Source organism: Meles meles, chromosome 3 (genome assembly GCF_922984935.1).
Source record: "Meles meles chromosome 3, mMelMel3.1 paternal haplotype, whole genome shotgun sequence".
Taxonomy (NCBI): domain Eukaryota; kingdom Metazoa; phylum Chordata; class Mammalia; order Carnivora; family Mustelidae; genus Meles; species Meles meles.
In genome coordinates, this window is record NC_060068.1 from 23,864,245 (window position 1) to 23,873,199 (window position 8,955).

An 8,955-nucleotide genomic window follows, 5' to 3' on the forward strand; every position below is an offset into this window, starting at 1 on the left:
TAGAGAGAAACAAAGATTTCTGTAAACTGTGTCCATCACTAAGAGTGATTACAACACAATTTAAAGAACAAATGATTAGTTTATGTATTCCAGGGAAGTTTCTGAATCTGAGAAGCACCAAATTCATGACAAAATTAAAAGTTACATACTATTCTCTAGAATTCTGACTGGATTTTAAATGTTGGAATGAGCTTTCTGTATTTTCAACCAATCTATTATATAAGAAGTTTCAAGGTAATTTGTGAAATACTGCCAAATTCAGATGTCTCATTTTCTTTTTGTAGGAATCCAAGTACTCAACCTTTAGAACCCAGAAAGCATCCTCCCACTACGACTTGAATATTGAGGACATTTGCCAGGCAATTTTCTTTTGAAGATTTTTATATTATAGAAGTGGTTGTACAAGACCCAAGACCCAAAACATTAAGCATGGTTTGGGGAAGCAATTATATAAAATGAGAAGAAAGTTGAGTTTGCTAAAATGATAACTCTAAGTGTCAGAATTGAATGATGTGTGGATTCTGGTTTTTACTGTGTAACGTGACCCAGTGTGCCTGAAGCTGCTGAATTATTTAGGAAATGTTTAGAAATTTCTTCAGACTCAGATGTAACAGTTATTGCTTTTGCATCATAATAAACATAAATTTTCCTTATGGACATGAATGAACTTTTCTTTTTTTTACTTTAGTGACTATATAAAAGCATTTTCATATTTTTTTAATTTTTTTTATTTGTTTATTTATAGCATAACAGTGTTCATTGTTTTGGCATCACACCCAGTGCTCCATGCAGTACGTGCCCTTCCTATTACCCACCACCTGGTTCCTCCACCCCCCACCACCCCCCCCCGCCCCTTCAAAACCCTCTGGTTGTTTTTCAGAGTCCATAGTCTCTCATGGTTCATCTCCCCTTCCAGTTTCCTTCAACTCCCTCTCCTCTCCATCTCCCCATGTCCTCCAAGTTATTTGTTATGCTCCACAAATAAGTGAGACCATATGATACTTGACTCTCTCTGCTTGACTTATTTCCCTCAGCATAATCTCTTCCAGTCCCATCAATGTTGCTACAAAAGTTGGGTATTCATCCTTTCTGATGGAGGCATGATACTCCATCGTGTATATGTACCACATCTTCCTTATCCATTCATCGGTTGAAGGGCATCTTGGTTCTTTCCACAGTTTGGAGACCGTGGCCATTGCTGCAATAAACATTGGGGTACAAATGGTCCTTCTTTTCACTACATCTGTATCTTTGGGGTAAATACCCAGCAGTGCAATTGCAGGGTCATAGGGTAGTTCTATTCTTAATTTCTTGAGGAATCTCCACACTGTTCTCCAAAGTGGCTGCACTAACTTGCATTCCCACCAACAGTGTAAGAGGGTTCCCCTTTCTCCACATCCTCTCCAACACACGTTGTTTCCTGTCTTGCTAATTTTTCATGTCTTGCTAAGCATTTTCATATTTTTGATGATGGTCAACATTGGAGTCGGTCAGGAGTTTCATTTTGGGAAAAGAAAAGGTGTTCTGGAGATAGATGGCACAGATGCTTATATGACCTGAGTGTGATGTCACTGAACTGTACACTGAAAATGGTTAAGACTGTAAATTTTACGGAATATATGTTTTACTGCAGTTCAAGAATAGAACAGCTTTGAGATGAGCTGTGGCTGTCATGTTCTTTTTGCTCTTTAGTTATTTTTGAAGTTCTATATATACTCCACTAACTTCTGTTTGCCAAGGTGAGGACCTAGTGGAAGATGCATGTACTTGCAGGTGTTTTCGCTTTTATGGAGTCAATGTACTAAGCAGATCTGGTGACAAACTATGATGAGTGACATCTGATGGTGCATTGGAAGTCGTCCTTCTCTGGGTTAGACATGACAAACATCATCTTCTCTTGGTATCTTGATTATTCATGATAGTTTTGGTTGATACACAGAGCTGGAGTGATTTCTTGTGACCAGCACTACAAATTGCCTTATTTTTCATGTTCTTCTAAGAGACACAGAGAGTTCGGGAAGCAGTGTGTGTTTATATTGTGAAGGAGAAACACTTGCAAGACCACAAATGTGCTTTGAGACTTTTCTGCATTTTGAAGTCATTTACATCAGGCTTTACTTCCAACCACTATTCCCTTTTTTTTTGTTTGTTTTCAGGACAGTTTGACCCTTCATCTGCCTTTAGTTTGCCCTCTCTCTGGAGAGCCCCATTGATAAGCATGTGCACGGATGAGCATGATTCGTGGGGAAGAGTGGCTGATGTGATGTACTATGAAGGTGGATGGCTGGCATATTAGTGGCTGTCTTGGACTCAAATCCCATACCAGCCTTGATCAGAATGGCTGATGAGTGGTCTGAGGGTCCCTCCCTCACTCAACCCCATTTTGGGGGAGCTGTGTCTGACCAGCAATGCAGGGTGAGGGCAAGTGTTTCACACAATCTGTGTCCCTTCTTGGAAACTGGCTCCCTGCCTCTGAACTCCCCTGGCTGGTCTTTGGTGGGACCCAAGGACACCATCCAGTTACAATAGTCCAAAATGGTGCTCATTCCTGTTGGTTTAGAAACTTTTTAGACAATGACTTCTTCACAAACATCATTATATTATGATTGGCTGTTTTCAGCACTAGAGTTAGCCCATCTTTGAGGTTTTATGGCAGTTTCCACTGTGAAGGTGGTGGAATTTGGAATGTTGGTCCCTTGCTGTATGTTATTCATGGTGTAAGTGGTTCATCATCTCTCTGTTGCTGTCCTGTGTCTCACAATATTGGTGTACAGTTTCTCAAAAATCAAGTTCAGGTAACACATGGTGGCAGCCTACCATGAAAGATGCAGACTACTGTTACATGTTTCTTGAGCAGTGAGGGGGTTGGGATATACTTTGTTCTTTGCTGGTCAATCTTCCTTGTTTTGATCATCACTGGAGTTGCTTTCTTACCATGTCCTTTGGGGATGTTGAGAGCTTTGCAGATCCTCCTGTGTCTGGGATACGCAGTAGGATGGGGTTCTGATCCTGAGTACTGTTGTGTAGAATTTATCCCATGTCCACTGGGAGATAGCCTATTTGACCGCCAAGAATAATGAGAAGTTTCAAGAATGAATTGATTTTGCCATCAAGCAGTGGTATGTCCTCTGCAAAGTTTGATGTTAATGACTGAGCCAGGATACCTCAAGCAGGTGGAGCATGTGGCAGCCTTTGATGTCTGAGAGATGATATACCCCTACTTGACATAATGAAAAGTGTGTAATAATTTGTATATAAAAATCAGGGTGGAAACCTGTTAGGTTTTCCCACACGTTTTGTGGAGCTGACTTGTCTGTGTTCGCAGACATGCACTGTGGTATTCATGGAGGGCATAAAGGTTACTGACTCTGATCATCACTGGGTCACTGCCCAAGAGAGGCTGGTCAGCATCCAGCAGTGAGAGCAGAGGCAAAAAACCCAGTTTCTGTGCTCTGACTGCCCTCGCCACTCATTGCCGAGTGTGGGTCCAGGGGGCATTCTTGGTCCCCTGCCCTTAAAGCTGGGGAGAGCTGCTTCACCTGCACCGTGGCCACTGGCTCCTGCCTGTGCTTCCACATGTCTGGCCTGGGGTGTTCATTGGCAGGACATGGCATGCGCTCTCCCTGGGAGGGACACACTGTTGTGTATAGGCTCAATAAAGTCTTGGGTTGAAGTTGAATGTTTGTAACAGGGTATTCAGCTTAAAAAATCTATATAGGTTGAGCAAATATTTTTTATAATGTCTATTTGGATGTAGAGCCTCAATGAATGCTTACATAAGGCTTTGGAAGTTTAATTATACATTATTGAACTCCTCGGTGAGCATGGCTGGTGAAACATGGGCACCCACTGGAGCCATTTACATATGGAGTTCAAAATGGCAGAGAGAGCTTAGTTGTTGAAAGAGCAGGGATGATTGTGTTTGGTCAGTCCTAGGTTTTAAGAAGCTTTCAATTTCCTTATGGGCATATCAGGAAAATCAGTGAATGAGTCTGTGCTCTTTGCCACAGCCCTGTCTCAAGAGGACCTGACTCCCCATCCCTGGCACAGAGGAGGCTAGTGCACAGGTGGGCATAGTTTCACACCCCGTGGGCTTGTGGTTCCCTGAGCTCTGCACACACCTGTGTCTCCAAGTGTTGAATTTCAGCCCTAAGTGAATGTGGGCATCACACCTTGTATTTCTAACATGACTCTAGTTTAAAAGGCTCTTTTGTGGGGCGCCTGGGTGGCTCAGGGGATTAAAGCCTCTGCCTTCAGCTCAGGTCATGGTCCCAGGGTCCTAGGATGGAGGCTCACATCGGGGTCTCTGCTCAGCAGCGAGCCTGCTTCCCCTCTCTCACTCTGCCTGCCTCTCTGCCTACTTGTGATCTCTCTCTGTCAAGTAAATAAATTAAAAAAAAATCTCTTTTGTGTCAATTTTGGCAAGTCCCTCAACTTCCTCATGCAATAGGGAACATCACCCCATTTTGTAGATGAGCAAGTAGATCCAAAGGTACGGGTGACTCTTCCATGGTTTTGCACAGCTGCTCAGTACGTTGCTGGGATGCAAATACGTGTGCTCACTCTGTATCAGTATGTGACACCTCAGTGACCCTTAATGAGTCCTTCCTGACACAGGTATGATTTCCCTAACAAATGCAGTGTCAGACAGGCAGTGTGGGCCGGGGGTGCCGGTGAGGAGCCACCCCCTCAAGCTCTGGAGTTTCAGGACCAGATGGGCAAGTGCTGTAGATGGCTTTGGTGCCAAACGGATGCCCAGTTAAGTGGGACATCCACACCCGTGGCATGCTGAATGGTTTTCAATGTTAGATGAATAACATTTGAGCAGACTAGGTTAAGGGTGAAATGTCACTTCTGTCAAACACCAACATTTCAGGTAAGTTTCCTTTGCCCAGATACTGAAATTATAAATTATATTATAAATTATACTGAGCATTTATAAAAGCTTCTGAGGTGTGCAGGTGGGTTGCCTTGTGCTGTGGATCACAGAGGGGATGGCAGGGGCGGCGGCTGGAAGGCAAGGAGGCTGAGGAAACGCCAGGAAGACACCCTCACTGCTTAGCCTGTGTCTCTGCAGCCCAGTGAAGGACGCTTCCTTCCCTGTCCACTGGCTGGGGACAGAAACAAATCTTCATCTGCTGGAAAGGGCTTTATTTCATAAACTGACTTTATTAGAAACAGTCGTGCTATTTAATCAGTGCCAAATGAAAGGTTATGGATCGATAGTTTTTAAGGCCCAAATAGGTTTTTTTCTTTCTGCCATGTGGTGAGGAATAACTCACCCTGAGGGCCTGTTTCTTGCCTAGTTGGCCTCTCTGTGCTGAGCAGAAAAATATTACCCCTTTGGGAAGTGAGTTGAAGTGCAGTTCCAGTCCCACTCACCCTGGGAGTGGGCACTTCTCTGTGGGGCAAGTGCATATATTTGCTGACAGAGGTTTGTAGTTCGGTGGCAGGTTCATGAGGAGACACACAGTTCTGTGGCATGAGGCCGAATGTGATTTGGATGCATCTCCGCCAGCTGTTTCAGGGCTGAACCTGGTGTCTGAGCCCACCTGTTTTCATGACACCCCCCCAAACTTCCTGGGGCCTTGCTGTGTGGTGCCAACCTGGAGGCTGTGAGTCTGTACCCCTGGAAGGCCGGGGCACCCGGACTTACTCCTGGCTGGGAATATGTGCACTTTTCCGTGCAGGTTCTCACTGTGGGAGCTTGGGAGCATGGATTTCTGTCCACCTCTCAGTCCTTGGCCATGGCTGGTGCTGATCCCCAGACGGCATTCCACAGGAGGAGAAGGGACTCCAGGTGCCCAGTGAGGCCACTATGGTGACAGCGCTCAGTGTGTTTCAGGAGCCGCAGAGAGACACATAGGTTCTGTGGAGAAGAGTTGCCTGAGGCTAGGGGCAGTAGGCCCCTAAACATCAGAGCTGTGGCTGCAGGGTGTGTCCTTGTGTACATCCTGGCCCACTGTCATATTCAGGGAGCAAGGTCCTGGCAGTGTTGGTGCCTCTGAGGAAGCTCATTCCTGGAGCACTGACATGGCCGGGGTTCTGGGGTTATCTTGTGACTGAGGGAGAAAATCTGGATCCAGCTACTGTGTCTGTCTGTCCTCTACCCAGCGCTCTGTCCAGGGCTCTGAAGGAGAGTCTGTCTGCCCACAGTATGCCCCACCCCCATGGCGTGCCCCTCCTCTCCACCTGCACTTCTGCCTGGAGGAGTCCACCCTGCCCTCTTCATCCTTTGCCTCAGTTTCTTACTCATGATTCTGTGTTGCTCTAGTGAAACAAGTCACTGTACAGCCTGTCATTTGTAAGCGACCTTGAATTCCTTCCGGTGTGTGACAAGATGCCCCTGCATCCATCCAGGCAGAAAGCCTATGGGCTGCTATCGATCTGGGGTTGATCACTCTATCTAAAGCTGTGGGTGATGTTAGAGGCTCCCAGTAAAATAGAGGCATCACAAGTAGGCAGAGAGTGAGGAGGAAGCAGGGTCCCTGCTGAGCAGAGAGCCTGATGCGGGGCTTGAACTCAGGACCCAAAGATCATGACCTGAGCTGAAGGCGGCGGCTTAATCCACTGAGCCACTTAGGCGCCCCTTGTTTCAGTTCTTAACTAAAGTATTATTCCATCCTTTTCCTTTTTAGCCGTTTAGATATATAGGTATTTGGGTTATCACAAAGCAACTTGAATCAGAGATACAATCATATGGTATATTTTATGAGTTAATGAAAATACCAAAGCATATTATTTTACAAAATACCATAAAATCTATAGACAGCACTCTAGAAGCCATATTTTGGGAGTAAAAAATCTTCACATGTAAAAGCGCACTAATCATATGAAATTGATACAATTTGATACTGTAATTAAATCTGGCTTGCTGTTTTGGGGGAGGAAATTATCCCATGATCCTGCCTAATATGGTGGGATGCAGGGGTGCAGGTGGTGTTGGATATGGCCTGTGATATGGCCCCAGGAGGAGGGTTGAGTGTATTTCACATTCTTTTGCCTTCCATGAAGAATGGGGGACTGGTCAGAGTGGGTGGGGCAGAGAGGGGAGCCCATTAGTCTACCGTGCCTAAGAGCAGCCAGGGAAATGCAGGTCATCTGCTCTGACATGGCCCTGGGCTCCCTGAGGAGGGAGGTAATGTGACTGTGGGGAACAGGAGGCCTGAAGAGGGCATGTTGTGGAGCAGGTGCATGTGAGGTGAGGGCACGTGGAGACTGGCCCTTCCAGTGCCTGTTCAGTGTCTGCTCTGCCATGGTCTGTGGTTTATCCAGAACTTTTACTTCCCTTTGCAGGAAGTGTCTTAAACTCAAAATGTTTTTAAGCTTGGGTAGCTGTTTCAGTAACCTCCTCCATCCCGTGTCTGTAGCTAGCCTGGGGTGGGGAGCCTAAGCCCACTCCCAGCTCAGTGATTCTCAGGAGGACTCCCAGGATGCAGCATGTAGTCGTGCTGATGCCTGGGATTTACTGTAGTGAAAGTAGGCAAAGAGTGAGGGCAGAGGACATGCACAGGGGAACCAAGCCCGCTTTCAGGCCCATCCTGCCCAGTCATGCAGGGCATGCTGTGTCCCCTGAAAACGCTTATAAGACACCTGTGTGGAGCATCAACCCCAGGAGGCTGTAGGGACCTGCACCTGGTGTTTTTATGGGGAGTTATGGGGAGCTGGTCCCACACACACACCCTTTGCCTAGCTCATCCAGACTTGCAGGAATGCCCCAGAAGAAAGAAGGTGTTTAGCACGTTTGTGCTAATGGTTTAGGCATAAAAAGCCAGCTTATGAGTCCAGAAATGGCCTTGGGCAGGTCTCCTCCTTCCTTGTCCTGTTACCTGACTCTGAGCCTGTGCAGCTGCCACCAGGTTACCTCCAGCACCTCGAGAGGGAGCCTCGAGAGGGATGCCACAACCCTGGGGGAAGTGCCTCCTTTCCTCTCCTGCTATGGGCTTCTCCTATCCCTTGTGTGGCTCTGAGTGGGCATTGAGTGGTGTACAGGGTGAGAGTGGCTAGAGGGCAGAGCCTTTCCTGTGTTCCCATTGGGCACAGCCCGGGCAGTGCTGCTCTTTCAAACCCTGTCTGCTGTGGGCACCAGGGTTGATTCTGCAAGCTGGTGATTGTCTGCTGATTATCAGTGTGGTCCCGTTTTCAGTGTTACTGTGCCTGTTTTCACGGAAGTGGGAGAGGCTGTATTGGAGCTACCAGGCAGACACAACTTCAAACCAGAAGCAAGTTCTGCTCTTTGACATGGTCGTCGCACCTGCCGTGTCCTCAGAGAGGCTCCCAGTAAAACAGAGGCAAGTCCTGAACTCCTGACAGGAGTGGAGGCTGAGGGTTTCTCAAGTCATGCTGGCTTTCTGGTTCTGAGATTGAAGACAGTTTTCATATTCGTCTGGAAAACATTGTATTTCATTTCCTTAGTTTTTATTGAAGTAACGTTGACACACAGTATCATCGGTTTCAGGTCTGTAACATGAGATTTGATGGATCTGTGCATGACGACATGCTCACCACAATAACTGTCATCACCATCTGTCACGTACAATATAGTCACAGCTTTACCGACTCTGTTCACTGACTCTGTTCCCTGTGCTGTACTTTTCAACCCCATGACTTTTTTATGCTGTAACTAGTGATTGTCAGAGGGGAGGGAGTGCGGGAATGGGTAGATCAGGTGAAGGGGATTCAGAGGGACTGACTTCCAGGATTTTATTGTAAAAGCACTCTTCATTAAAGGTAAAAGCTTTTTTTAAACTATAAATTTACTTGTCTTTGATGGAACTTATTATGGAGTTTTAAAAATAAACTCTTAAGCACTACCCAAATACAAGTTTCAGGGTGATTTTTTGGTGTGCTTTGTGTCTGAGAACCTTTTATTATCTGCAATCACAAACGCATACTTAATAGAAGTAGTTTTAGAATGTGTTTTAATAGTCTCGTTTTAAATTTCAAGGAAAGTTT